Source organism: Diplotaxodon limnothrissa, linkage group LG15 (genome assembly GCF_057381915.1).
Source record: "Diplotaxodon limnothrissa isolate DT_005_m linkage group LG15, D_limnothrissa_male_GT1.1, whole genome shotgun sequence".
In the NCBI taxonomy this organism is placed as follows: domain Eukaryota; kingdom Metazoa; phylum Chordata; class Actinopteri; order Cichliformes; family Cichlidae; genus Diplotaxodon; species Diplotaxodon limnothrissa.
Window position 1 is genome coordinate 43,670,089 of NC_140610.1, and position 14,724 is coordinate 43,684,812.

The 14,724-nt window shown below is 41.5% G+C and overlaps 1 protein-coding gene across 1 annotated transcript in view; it reads left to right on the forward strand.

Moving 5' to 3' along the window:
- LOC146618083 (polypeptide N-acetylgalactosaminyltransferase 14-like) overlaps positions 1-14,724 on the forward strand; it is a 264,598-nt gene that overhangs the window by 73,573 nt on the left and 176,301 nt on the right. The window lies entirely within an intron of this gene.

The window sequence follows — 14,724 nt, forward strand, 5'->3', positions numbered from 1 at the left end:
GTGTCTGTCCGCCTCAAGCTGCCGCGCAACATGCGCATTCACAATGTCTTTCATGTGTCTCAGGTCAAGCCGGTGCTCTCCAGCCCGTTGTGCCCTCCCTCCAGGGCCCCGCCGCCCCCCCGGCTCGTGAATGGTCAGCTGGTCTACAATATCACCCGCATCATGGACTCCCGGCGCCGGGGGCGGGGTTTTCAGTACCTGGTTGACTGGGAGGGCTACGGGATAGAGGAACGCTCCTGGGTGCCTCGAGCTGCTGTCCTGGATGTTGCCATGCTCCGGGACTTCCACCGCAGGCATCCAGGTAAGCCTGGTGGGTCACCGGGAGGCTCCCGTTGAGGGGGGGGTACTGTCATGGTCTCCGTGCCTGCCCGGTCGGCCCCACAAGGCTACAATTGCTGTTGCTGTTTTCTCCCTCTCTGCCTGGGCGGAGCTCACTGTGGGCTCCCGCCCTTGGCCCACACACACACCTGACAACACTCACCCATCATCACCGGGAGCACTATTTGAGGCTGGAACACAGATCCTCTCGTCGCTGGATGATTGTACCCCTAACGTTAGTGTTCTCACAGCTCTTGTGCTTCATATCCGTGACTTGTGATTTGTTGGTGACCTGCCTTCTCGTCTGCAGATCTCCCCCCCCCCCCGGACCTGCGACCTCCCTGCTACGGGAAAGTGTGTGAGTGTGAGCGGAGAAGACGTGAGCGAGTTACCCTGTGATTCCCCCCGGAGTTTTTGGATCCCTTCACTGTACATATATTGCACTGCAAATAAACCACACCTTGGAGATACCTTACCGCTCTGCGTTGAATCCCTGTACCAGATCGTGACAATAAATTCACGGGTTGTAATTTTAAAAAGGGAACTGAGTGCATTGCAGAGACAGACAGAGAGAGGACTAATAAAAGTTTAATGGAGGGAGGAAAGGGAAAGTCAGACAGAGAGACAGAAAGAGAGATGGATAAGCCGATCGCCCAACATGACAGGCTCAGACAGTGATGTGTGTGAGGTGGAGAAAGGTAGAGAGAAGACGAAGAGAGGGAGGAAATTGTTCTGTCTGGATTCTAGCGGTTGCATCATTATCCTGCAAAGCTGCGTGCTGCTGTCTCTTGCTGTCTCCTCTCTCTCTGGTCTCATCTGCTCTGCTGTCCAGCCAGCTAATAGAACAGTCCATGCAAATAGCTTGGGTTAATAGAGCAAGGGACAGCAGACAGGAGAGGGGGTGGAGGAGAGTTAACACCTCAAATCCTCTCATCAGCAGGCATGTTACACCACTGCTGCTGCTGCTGCTTTCACGTCAGATTGGATTTATTACAAAATGAAGCTGCAGCATCAATTAAGAAAAATCACAAAATTAAAAAAACACTATGTTGTTGTTACTGGGCTGTTGCTACGGGTGTGCTGTGTGAAGCAGTTTTTGTTACCAACAGCTGTCTAATGCAAAAAAGGGAAACATATCCCTTGTACCCAGAGTAATAACACCAAAAGTTAAAAAGCAGGCATTGTCTGAAGGAATGTATGAATTTGCACAACAAAATAATTTAGTTGCATTGTTTTTGTCATGAATCGCTGTGCGGCAGGCAGGAGAAGGACCCAGGATGCAGACTCACAGACACGGGGATAAACTTAAAGAACACAGCTTTAATGCTGGCACGGCAGAATACAGGAAATACAAAACTAAACTGGGAAAAGTAAACTAACATACGCAGAGAGACACAGGGAGATCCACACAACATGAGGGACGACGTCACGCTGAACAGAGGGAGACGCAGACAGAAATACACAGAGGGTTAACGAGGAAAGTGGGAACACACGGGGAACACAGGTGACACTGATAATCATAACGAGACAGGGCGGGGTGAACTGAACATGACATGTACGGGCGTGAGAGTCACAAAGTAAACAGGAAGTGCACAGAGGTTCCGACAGGAGGAGAGAGAGCACGGGGAAAACACAGACATAACGGGCTGGGGAAACATGAAACAACCACAAAGGGAGACGAGGGCTCATAAATACATAGAGGGCACACAGGGGGAAGAGAGAGCACGGGGAGAACTTAGACATAATGGGCAGGGGAAACATGGAATAAAACATACAAGAAAACTAAGAACACTGGGCCAACATGGCCCAGGACCATGACAGTTTTGAAACCCAGACATAAAATATATATGCAAAAATAATACACAGATTTTTCAAGCACCAGTTTGTAGCCCTGTTACTTGGCGTTAGGGGTGGTATCTGAATGTTGGTTTGTTGGCTCATGAGTCCAGGCTAATTTCATGAACCACTGAATGAACTGCCATGACATTTCATACAAACATTTACGGCCCCCAGTAGACGTAAACATGGTGGTCCTCTGACTTTTATTTTAACACCAGCAAGTTGATGGATTGGCACCAATTTTTTCACTTCACATTTCTGTCTATCATCACCTTACCTTGGAATGCTGCAGGGTTCTTACTGCAATTGAACCATGGCTGGTTTGGACTAAACAGCTTCCCATGAGTACCTACTGGTCCAGAAGGCCACGCCTATAGACACGTTTTAGGAGATGGTTCATCAACAGCTCAGTATTTTTCACTTCCTGCTTCTTTTACCTCACAAACAAAGCAGGAATCGTCTAAGGACATTCTGACTACATAGCTCGCTATACTTACTGCTTGCTACCTTTAGGGATCAATCCAGTGTTTCTTGATTTGCTATATTTGTTAGACAGTTATTAGCATTTTATAGACATTTGAATAATCCAATCATCTTTGCATTTTATCAAAGTGCCTGACCTTTTTGTGTTTCACAGGAATACTTCTTAGAAGGTTCTGTGTAACAAACCTTTTCACACATCAGCTGCCATCAGCTGCTTGACATTTTTTTGGTGGAGACTGAAATGTCAACTTGTTTTCCGTGACAAATGGTAGAAATTCTGATGTTTGACTTGTTGAATCATGTTGATGCTTGATACTCCTACATAAATTTGACATATTTCTCTTTTCATTGAAATATCTCAGCAACTCCTGTGTGAAATGTGATGCACACATCCCAGTGGTTCTTGTTATATATTGTCAACAGTCCCTGAGATTTTTACCATCAGCTCCTGTTGTAGTTTGTGTTAAATGCCAATTAACACAAGATAGCATGCTAACACATTAACCAACGATAATGGTAATCATTATGCCTACTAGCATGAAGATCAAAGCACTGTGCTTACATACAGTCTTAAAAAGCAGAGGACTCTTAGTTTTGTTTACATGCATGTCTTCATATTTGCATGAGTACATTTGGGGTGGGGTTGTAGAGTGAGCTCTGTCGAGCTACAACAACAAGATATAATCTAGTTCATTTGAGTCAGAGATGAAATTTCTGTGCTTTTTAAACAAACATGTAAGAACATCAAACAGCGCTATATGGAGATGTTCTTGCTTATTAGTTAAGTATAGACCCAGTGTCTATGCATGTTTATTTTCCTGCTTCTCATTTTTTGTTGTATTGTATAAAGAAAGTAACTAAGTAAACTTTGTAAAAACAGTAATTACCTTTGATTTTCACAGATTTATGCAACGTACATGTGGACCCATCCGCGCTTTAAACTGTAGCTCGACAGCAATATTTGCTGATTTGTGGTTCATCTCTCCAGCAGGCCCTTCTTGGTCATGTTTCCTCTCTTGTGTTTCTCTACTCTCTGTAGTGGATCCTCTGTTATTTAATATTTAGAGTCGAGCCTGGGGCAAATCACGCATGCAAGACGTGCAGTAATATCGATTTTTATTGCTACACAGATTACACATTACATGTTGTCATTTATGTCCTTCTTTGCTGAAAATCTGATTTTCACATTCAAAAGCTTCCTGCTCTTGAATCAGACTAATCAGAAATAATGATAATGCAACCTCCTAACCCTGTTATTAACAATCTTTTTTCTCATCTTGGTTAAAGAAAATCAGGTTGTTTTTTCAGTTCCTTGGACTAAAGCTGTGCAATTACGGTTTGGTCCAACTGAGATGTCATTTCATCTGCACCAGTATTTTCTGGTCTTAAAGACTACAAAGAATACAAGACAACTGATTTTTTTTATTTAATATTGTTGTATGTGCATGCAATTTGGCCACACAAAATGCATACACATTTGACTAATATGCTACAAACTATTAATAAAAAAATGTTTCAACATTGCAGACTTACCATATATCTTTTTAGATTTGCGTGGATAATATACACTTTCTGTAAAAATATGAATAAAATCCAGTAGTCATAAAATTAACGTAGGCTTTGAAATAAATAGTACATGCTTATTCCTTCGTTAACACACACAGCCTGCCAAAAAAGTGTAAACACTGAATGAAATGCAAACTGAGACAGAGAGCTTGTAGTTGAGTAGAAAGACATACTGGGTCACATTCTGCTGGCAGAGAAAACGGCTTCTCATCTTTCCACGACATGCTGTCACACCCTAATATAGAGCCAACACACACAACAGAAAGCATGATGCATCCTAAAAATACATGCAAGCCTGGTGGATGCAGACAGTCGTGGACTGTACTGGACCAAAGGTCCATGTAGGGCACTGACAGATTGACTGACAGCTGCACGGAGGATTTGGCAAGTGTTTGGTGTAGCATTTTAAAGATTACTTTATCTCTGTCAAATGAGGCCTGACATGTTCGTGACCAAGATCTTTGTAAAGCGTTACCATATACATTTCCAATTAACGCTTGGTGATATACTGCAGCAACTACACAAGCACAGATGGCATCGTTGTCACAACATTCAGGATCATTTTGTTTTGATAAGAGATGATGTCAACAGCACAAATAGTCCTCTCACTTTTAATTGTTGTTGAAGTTCAGAATAAATCTCCAGCTTTTTGTGTGTATATAGATGAATCGAAATTTTTTCTTTACCCTTTTTAAACCCTGGTTATTACCTTTGACCTTCAAACTACACAGCAGAGCAGAAAAGTGTAGGTCGGTGAGGCAGTGCAGAAGAATCATAGGCTGTGGGGACAGAAGCTAACAGTGCATCGATCTGCCCCCTGCTAAGAGAGCCTTCAACCTCTGAAGGATGAAGGCTGCAGATCACTAATTCCATCTAATCAAGTGTTTCACTGTAATAAGCTGTCTGTGAATGTGAAAGACAGACTGCTGTACAGAGATGGAAATTTAGTAGAGTAGAAAGACTTTGTTGGGTTAGGTCTGCTCATACTTGACAAATATATTTTTGTTTTCATCTATTTATTTTGGCCTGGGGCACCACGGTGATTAGCACTTCTGCCTCACAGCAAGAAGGTCCTGAGTTTGATTCCTGGCTGGGGCCTTCCTTTCTTTGTGGAGCTTGCATGTCCTCCCGTGGTTGCGTGGGTTCTCTCCGGGTACTCCAGCTTCCTCCTACAGTACAAAGAGGTGGGGTTAGCTCAAATGGTAATTCTAACTTGCCCATAGGTGTGAGTGCGAATGGTTGTCTGTACCTGTGTTAGCCCTGCTACAGACTGGTGACCTGTCCAGGGTGTACCCTATGGTAGCTGGGACAGGCTCCAGCCCCTCCTGCGATTCTGGATAAGCAGAATATTTTAAATGAGTGAAGTTTGTAGTAGATAATTTTTTTTTCTCGGTCCACAGGGATGCAGGGAATATGAATGAAATCCAAATCTTTTAAATGCAGTATCTTATCCATCCACGCTGGGAAAATCTTTAAAGGTTGCAGTTAGAAATCTGTAGATAAATAATAAAGATGTCATTTTATCTACTTTTGCAGGAGGTATCTAAAAAAAAAAGATGCACTTTATGGCTTTCACTGTCAGAAGACGCACAGTCAAAATGCAACAGCTTGTCTTACAGAAACAGAAAACTGACTGTTGCAACAGTCAGTTTTGGATTTCTTTGACTTTGTATCGGTTACAAAATGTCGTTGCTCACAGACTCACAGTGAGTATTAGTACGGTGCAGTTTTTCCACAATTGAAATGGATCGCGCGTGTCTTTGTGCCTTTAATATCGACTTCTGTAAAGGTTCATTTTTTAATTTAATCGTTTATGCTAACTTATTTTTGTTCCTCATTAGTGATTCCCATCACACAGCAAGTTATAGGCATTTAGTATCAGTTTATCCTAGCAGAGGGAATTGACTTTGAGCCAGGTTTGCACAAAACAAACTCTATGGAGTACCAAGCTTTTCCTTTTCTGTCTCCAGCAAGTAAATTTATGATTAGTTAGACTTTTTGTAGACGCATTCATTGTTTACACTGCTGTAGAACCATAATTCTGTGTAGTTCACTTAATACTTCATGCTTTTGCATTTTAACTGAATTTAAAATGAATGCAATTTGACAGATATGATTGATAGGCTTAAAAAGAACATCTGTTCTTTTGCTTCTGGTTGAGGATATTTAAAAAAATATAAAAACTCTACTGAAGAACTGAATATTAATGAATTGAATGAAATGAATTGAATGAAATGAATTGAATGAAATGAATTGCTGGCCTAGAGGTCAAATAAGCTCCCATTGCTGGGAAAAACTATGGATATGTAAATATTCATATGTGTATGTTCCCAAAATATAATAATAAGTGGTTGTTGGAAATTACTTTGTGTCGCTGGGAGAAATCCCTTGCAACGACAGTGCAGCAACAAAATTTGCCTGTAGTTTGTATCAAAGGTGCCAACTTGTCTGCAAACACTCAATAGTGGCTACCCAAGCAGTAGCACAAACAAACCACTGTAAATGGAGAGCATTCAACTGCAAAGTAAAAGTGGTGCCACCACTTCAAAATATACAACTTTTGCTTTGAAGGCAAACGGTTCCATTTCTGGTTTGTAGACTGCCACCAGCTAGTCAACTGCAGGTCAGAATACTACTACATTTCCCCTTTTTGGCTACCACTGGCTACCAATGTGTTGCTGATTGGTGTCTAGGCCTGCGATACTTGACCTGTCGCTGTGGGTTTCTACACTAACAACTTGGGGAATGGACGCAGAAAAAAAAAGACCCGTAGTATTTTCTCTAAATTCTTATTTGCAGTTTGTGGGTTTTGTGTCCACTGCAATCACCTGCTTTTTCCCTTTAGCTAATATGCACCAATCTTAAGTCCTTTCTTAGTGGCATCTAAAATAATGAGAAAAATGAATCTCCACTGCTTAACTGCTTTTAGCATATCCTGCCTAATCAGGTTTGCATGAGAAAGCTATCTAGATAGCAGAAAAAGTTGCCCGCCGTTAAACATAACGACTCTTTACTTGCTACTTTGGCATCAGACTGGAGCATGGTGTTTTCTTAAAAATGCAGATGACAATAAGTGAAGCAAAGCAGTCCCCCATGTGGCTGTCAGTGTGGCGGAAATGGGACTTTCCATGTTAACAACGCTCACTTCCTTTATCCGACTCAGCCTCTGAAGCTGGTCCAGGAAATGAGGAGCAGGTCTCTGATTGTTCGCTTTGATTCCGACCGACATTTGCTTTTTATCCTCGCTGCTCTCTCATTCCCTTTATTGTTTTTTTTCCCCTCCTGCATTCAGCCCTTTGCTTTCATTTTGCATTCTCTCTTTCACTCTGAATCTGCTTGTGAACACATCAAGGGATGTAAATGAAGAGAGATGGTGTTGACTGCTGGGTAGATGGCCTGATAAGCAAAACGACTTATGATGCAGAGATATGGGGCAATTTGACGCTGGAAAACGGAACTTTATTTTTTTCTTTATCTTTTTATCTAAAACTCATTTTTATTGGTGCCGTCCTTCCTGCCACATTGGTGTTTAAGGTCACTGGCTGCAATACTTTCGGGCAAGACAAACAAACTCACGTGGACCTTGAAATACTCTAAATGTAAATTCCTATCCGAAGCTCAACTCTACTGTACATTTGAATAAATAACCTTCTCGAGTGTGGGTGACTCTGAATGCCCCCACTGTAATGTATGTAAGTTACTTTAAAGAAAATGGTCCTGTCAGCACACATGCATCGGTGACTGCTGAATAAAAAAAAAGAAACTTAATACTCCTCCGGATGTCCTTTACTGTTATTATGGGTGGTTTGGTGCTGCAGACCAGCTACATTGCTGGACATTCTCAGTCCCTCAATGTGGGAGCTAGGACCTCAACACAAAGGTTTTACTGCTTCGGATATTAGCTTTCTTACTGCCTAGCGTCCCTTCTAGTCTGTGCAGAGTTTGAAGAGCCTTTGGCCACATTGATATTTTATTATAATACCAAATAATGCAAAGTCAGAGGCAACGTATGTCTCCGTGCATACATATATGAATGATTTCAGTTTTCATACTAGCACTAGAACAAATCATGTTTAATTCCAGACAGGTCGTGCACAGCAAAAGGCACAAAAGAAACGGTGTGAGGACACAAATTGAAATCACCATAAAACTTAATATTATTAAAAAGCTGAAATATCTTTTGTATCTGAGTGTCTTTTGTGCTGTATTCAAAGGTGACCCAGTGGTACATCGAGGGTTGCTGGATCTATTGTAATGTGGCAGCAGAGTTCGTTTAATCCCCGTCCCAGTGCAGCATAATCCAAATGGAGTGCTGAATAGTCCTGAAGCTAATAGCCTCCCAGGAGCTTCTCCGTTGGCTCTGCCTGCAGATTAATGCAAGGTCTATTCCAAAATGTTTCCAGTCTGTGATTCTGCATCTGTGTGTGCAAGTAGGAGTGAAATTTTCTTTTGGCCTCCTCAGCTATATCTCTGTGTTTTTTCTTATATTTTCGACCCTGGATTAACCAGACAACCAGACCAAGAACAGCTGTGATTGCACACGTAGCTGACATTAGTGAAACAAAGCCGAGCAGCGACTTTGTAGAATTGACTGTCCTGACATTATTAAACAAAAACCGTCAAATTAACAGTGCATGCTTGTATGCATTGCGCATACTAGTTAGGACAGCTAACATCATAACATCACCTCTCCAGACAATCAAATAATAAGAAATCCAAATAGAGACCTTTGCTTGTTCGCCCTCAGTGAAGTAGTTTCCATCTCTTAAACTGCTCGCTGACCCATCCGAGCTGTCGTAATAATATCAAACATGTTCCTTATTAAGAATTTCAAATCCAAATGACAAGAGAGAACCAAGACGACAGAGCCTATAATGAGACAGAAGTTAATAAGAGGACTTGTCGAGTGCTAAACAACAAGCTGCTTGTGTGTTGGTTGGCTGAGATGGAGGAAAGAGATTAGTTCAGTGGCTGAATTCCTCCATCTAACAGCTCTGCAATTACTTTGGGGCCAGGTCATAGTGACCGTGTTACTGCTGCCTGATGATGATGATGACAGCCACATGGAAAAGTTTTATTTGAAAAATGTTTGCCATTCCTGGTGGAGCCGCTGAGAACTGCACTTATTCTGCACAATTTTATACACATTATTGTCAAAAGTCGCATTTCACCATAAGTAAATGGACTGATACTTATGTAGTACTTTTCTACTCTCACTGTGCACTCAAAGCACTTCTTTTACTAAAAGCTATTCAGATACATTCATGCTGAATTTTATTTTATGCCTATAAGCACAACTATCACAAACACTGACAAATTCATCAGGGGTCTGTATCTTGCCCAAAGTATACTTCTGGTACTCCTCCAAATTTCTCTATACAGCATTAGTCCCTGGTGGTATTGAAGTGAAGTGGTTGGAACTGTCTCCTCAGAGCAAAACTATCGGCTGGCCGGACCCTTTCTGAGCAAGGACAATTCAAAGAAATCATGGAGAAAGTTGGTTTTATTTCTGATTCTAAACAGACCTGGTGTACCCCTCCATTCATTCTCATTCTTCAGTCAGCTGATTCATGCCACTCCGTAAGGATAAGTCTGATCTGTTGGTCGTCAGTCCAGGAGCAGCTAACAGGGTCAGCAATCAAACATTGTAGCCTTTGAAGCTAACGTTAGATTGCATACGGTTGACAGCTATAACTGTAAGAAAATTCACCTCCAGGTCTCACTAATGGGTAGACAATCTCTGCCTACTGCACCTCTTCAAACACTTTATATTCTACATGTGTTTAGCCTCCTGCTTTGGTTTCTCCTCACTAAAAAATATTGCTGCAACAAGATCTTTTTGGTGTGGATGTGGCTCAGGATGTAGAGCAGGTCATCTACTAATTGGAAGGTTTGTGGTCTGGCTGGTCAGTCTGCATGCCAAAGTATCCTTGGGCAAGATACTGAATCCCAAGTTGCTCCCGATGTATTCATCAGAGTGTTAATAGATAGAAAAAGGGGAGCATGGTGGCGCAGTGGTGCTCACAGGTCTGGGTTTAAATCAACCTTTCTGTGTGGAGTTTGCATGTTCTTACCAGGTACTCCAGCTTCCTCCCACAGTCCCAGGACATGGAGTTAGTGGGGTTAGGTTGACTGGGGATTCTAAATTGCCCAGGGTAGAAATCTAAATCCACAACAAACTGGGGACCTGTCCAGGGTGTATCCTGTCTCTCACCCCATAGCAGCTGGGATAGGCTCCAACCTTCCTGTAGCTGTGTAGGTTGTGTATTGGATAAGCGGAAGAAAATTGATGTCTTACTTGCATCTTTGTTTACATCTACAGATGCAATAACACAAATTCCCTCTGGTTTAATGATATTAATATCATGCTGTAGTGTGTGTTATGCTGTTGTTTAAAGTTTAAATTATTTAAGAGTGTGTATAATTTTCATCTTTGGGATAAAAGAGAAGACAATCTGAGATTTTCTCTGCATGTTCTTGATGCAACCTGATTTCAGAATTGGTTAGAGTGAGTCTGAGCCAACCATTAATTGCACATTCTTGCTGATTGTGATGTTGTAAGGTTAAGAAATAAACTCCAACGTGCCTGAACAGAATCTGTTTTGGTTTAGTGCAGTGCATAATGTGCAATGTTGCTGATGCTGTTGTTTTAAAACTGCATTACTGAGGCAGCACAGAGCACCTGTAACCCCATGTGAAAACATAGTCTGCTTCTCTTCTCGCACTAACCTGCACAACAAAAAGAAATCAAACAACCATCAAATTCACACTAGCTGCACGTCCTCCCACCTGGAAGTAAGAGATGGATTTTCTGGCCACAAGAGACTAAATCCATCCATGAATTAAACATTTTGTTCTGCAATTCTCTCAGTTTCAACAACACTTTGCTCCCACTGCACAGTCATGCTCCCAACTCCCACCTCTACATCCAACTGAGTACTTAGAAAACACTTTTTCACTTGCTTAAGTAGCATGACAGGCCTCAATCTAACTCAGACTAGTTAGGAGACAGTGTAACGCTTAATTTCAGCTTCGTGTCACTTAATGCACACGTTTAAACGACTCCTTTTTATCCCAGTTATTATGTGTATGATAACCGAAACCTGAAATAAAATTGAAGAAAACTTAATTGGATTTTAAAGTGGAGGAGCCTTTTGAAAACGGTCAGAACATCACCCTCAGTTTATGTAGTTTTATTTAACATATCCTATGAGTAACTCACAGGTGGCATTTTTCTCTCTGTTTACTTCAAGCACCGCTGGTAGCCTCTCTGGGAAGTTTTAAAATAGAACAAAATAGAAAATAATCTTCCCTGAGTGGCACTGTGTTTCATTTTGAGTGCCTTGCTCAAGGACACTTTCAGTTCTCATTTAATGGAGCTGCCTTCACCTCTGTGCACTTTCTCTCGCTCCCACCCATACACCCCCACAGTCTACATCCCTTTCCCTCCTAACTCATCTAGTTTTCCTCTTTCTCCTTTTTCCTCCGTCACAGCAGCACTCTCGTAATCCCTGACTCACTCCTTGCTTTTCATCCGGTCGTCTAATCTGCCTTCTTTGCCATCTTGTTCTAACACTTTCTTCACCTAACCCTCCTTTTTTCTCTGCTCTTCCCTTTTTTCTTTCTCATCCCTTTCTTGCTTAACCAACTGCTTTTCCAAACCAGGTCCTCCTCATCCTTCCTCCCTTGTGCACTCTCTCCAGTGATTCATGACTCCTTCTTTCCTTCATCTTCTTCTCACCTCTTCTTTGCTAATTCTTTTCTTCAATCAAGACTCTCTCTTCTTTCCTGCTTTGATATGAAATTGGCTTCTAAGTGATTTATGAACGATGAGAGGCTAATAAAGAGTTTATGCTGTAACTCTTCATTACTTTACTATTAACTGCTTTCTTCTGTTCTGTGTGTAACTTATGAGCCTGTGTGTGTGTGACTGAGAACCATTAGAATAGCACCTTAAAATGAATTCAGTCTTGATGGATGTCATTAAAGCGATCGTCCGGAGAATTAATTGCTTAATTTTTTTTTGTGTTGCTTCACTCTCAGGCACAAAAGGTGTGTCAAGAGATTTTTTTAAGCTTTTTTAAAAAGACATCACAAAACAAAACTGAGGACACGCAGGCTCCCACATACACTTACCTGCAGCTGAAAGCAGGGAAAAACAAGCAGCCCACACAAGTACAAATGACCCTTGTCTCCTGCCAGCGTACTGAATTCTGCAGCTTCCAAACTGCTGTGAAAGTAAAATGGATTGAGCAGAATTTCTGTTCATGCAAGTCTCTTTTTTTTTTGTAAGTGATTTTAAATGGCTAAATCTGCACTCAAACAAAAGTCTTCATTGTCTTTCCTTTTCTTTTCCTCTGTTAGACTAAGCAGAAGGCTTACATTTCCTGTTGAGCCATTTACGCTGTAAGTTATGAGCATTTTGCTGCTAACGACAGCCAAATGACCGACACGGCTGCCGTCAAACTCTAAATGTGTAAATCGAAACTCCGTGCTCGGGTCGGTTCAATCAATATCTCGTCCTCAGGACAGGAAGATACTATTTCCCAGCTCGGTGTGTGTTATTATGTGTATGTTTTTCTGTTGGTGGGGGTCGTGTTCGTGCTAAGGGGCATGTCGAATGCTGCGGGGATGAATACAATATAGATGTGTGTCATTTATTCTGGCGTGGGAATCAATTACTGTTACGAGTTTTGCTTCTGCTATAGGCAGAAAGAGAGCAGTGAGAGGGTGGGAGGGGAGCAGAGGGGAGCACAGACGGTACAGAGACACTACAGTACAGTTTACATGGAAAACTGTGCTGTTATATATTATGTTGGGAATGGAAATATTTTTGGTTAGTTTCTTTTTGTGTTCATTATATTTCTAAGAAGCAGTGCACTGTGATGCAGTTTGTTTTTATGTTTCACCAAATTGCAAGCTTCCCTCTGGGGACCGTTTATCTGAAGTTGATGTTTTTGTGTATTTTGCTCTTGAATGGTTGCATAATGGTTAGGATTTTTCGTTTTTGTTGTTGTTGTTGTTTTGTCTTCACTTTTTTTCTCTCGATCTGTTACTAATGTAACCACGTTAACATAATGGGATGGGACATAAAGGGAATGGCTAACAATGTAAGTAAGACACAAGATGAATATGCGCTTTATAAATGCTTGAAAACTTAGTTTGTCTTTACCGCATCCTTAGTGTCAAACATTTATATACTGTACTATTAAAACTAACAGCATGACCAAACGTTGCACATCCAATGGTATAAAACTGCTGCTTCTTCCACTGATAATTCATCACACTCAGAAAGAAGTTAAAATAAGAAAAGTCCAGAATTTCTATACAGACAATACAGTCGTAACCAGAATTTTTGGCAGTGGCACAAAGTTTGTTCCTCAAGAACTTTTCCACTTGAGTTTTTATTTATATTATTTATGATGTTATTTTGTTTCTATAGTGAAGAACAGTGACAAGGATTTTATAAGTTTTAAAAGTGTTTATTGGTAAATAAATAAAATGTTTATATTGGCAGGGGTGCTACTGTCAGTACTTTTGGCATTGACTGTAGAGTGTGATAGTGCCATAAGTCACAGAGACAAAAACTGGAGGAAGAGAGTTTTCAAAAACCATCCATCCAGCTATTCATACATTTTTTTGATCGTGGCTCAAGATCGTGGCTCAAGAGTTGGGAGTTCGCCTTGTAATGGGAAGGTTGCCGCTTCGAGCCCCGGCTTGGACAGTCTCGGCCGTTGTGTCCTTGGGCAAGACACTTCACCCGTTGCCTACTGGTGGTGGTCAGAGGGCCCGGTGGCGCCAGTGTCCGGCAGCCTCGCCTCTGTCAGTGCGCCCCAGGGTGGCTGTGGCTACAATGTAGCTTGCCATCACCAGTGTGTGAATGTGTGGATGACTGGATATGTAAAGCGCTTTGGGGTCCTTAGGGACTAGTAAAGCGCAATATAAATACAGGCCATTTACCATTTTATTCAAGTTTTGTCTAATTTACGGTCATGGCTAGAGGAGGGGCACACCGTGGACCAGTCACAAATCTGTTTTTTGTTGTTGTTGTTGTTTTAAATCCACTATATTTCATCTACCTTTACTCTTTTTGTAAGATGTGTTTTGGACATTCAGCATGCCCTCCCCCATATACATTTTTAAAAAAAATTAAAATATAATAAAATGCAATACAATAAAATACAGGCACTAAACATACTCCCACCTGAATCCTAAACTGCAGAATGGGACTAAAACATGAGGTCTCACTGATAAATAAACCGTAAACACATTCTTCTTTGATGTTTTTCTGACTCACAGCTTTTTCTCAGTCTTTAGTTTCCAGGAGGAATTAGGTCACATGGCCCAAAAATCAATTCACCAAATACGTGACCAAACTGCTTGTGAGCTGTTCACCAAAAAGAAGCGATTTTACCAAGGGTTAGTAGAGTGTGAAAAACTGAAAGTCTCAAAATGAAAGCGTCTCCGATGTTGTGATGAGATGTGTGACTCTGTCAAATGGTGTTTCATTGAATGCGG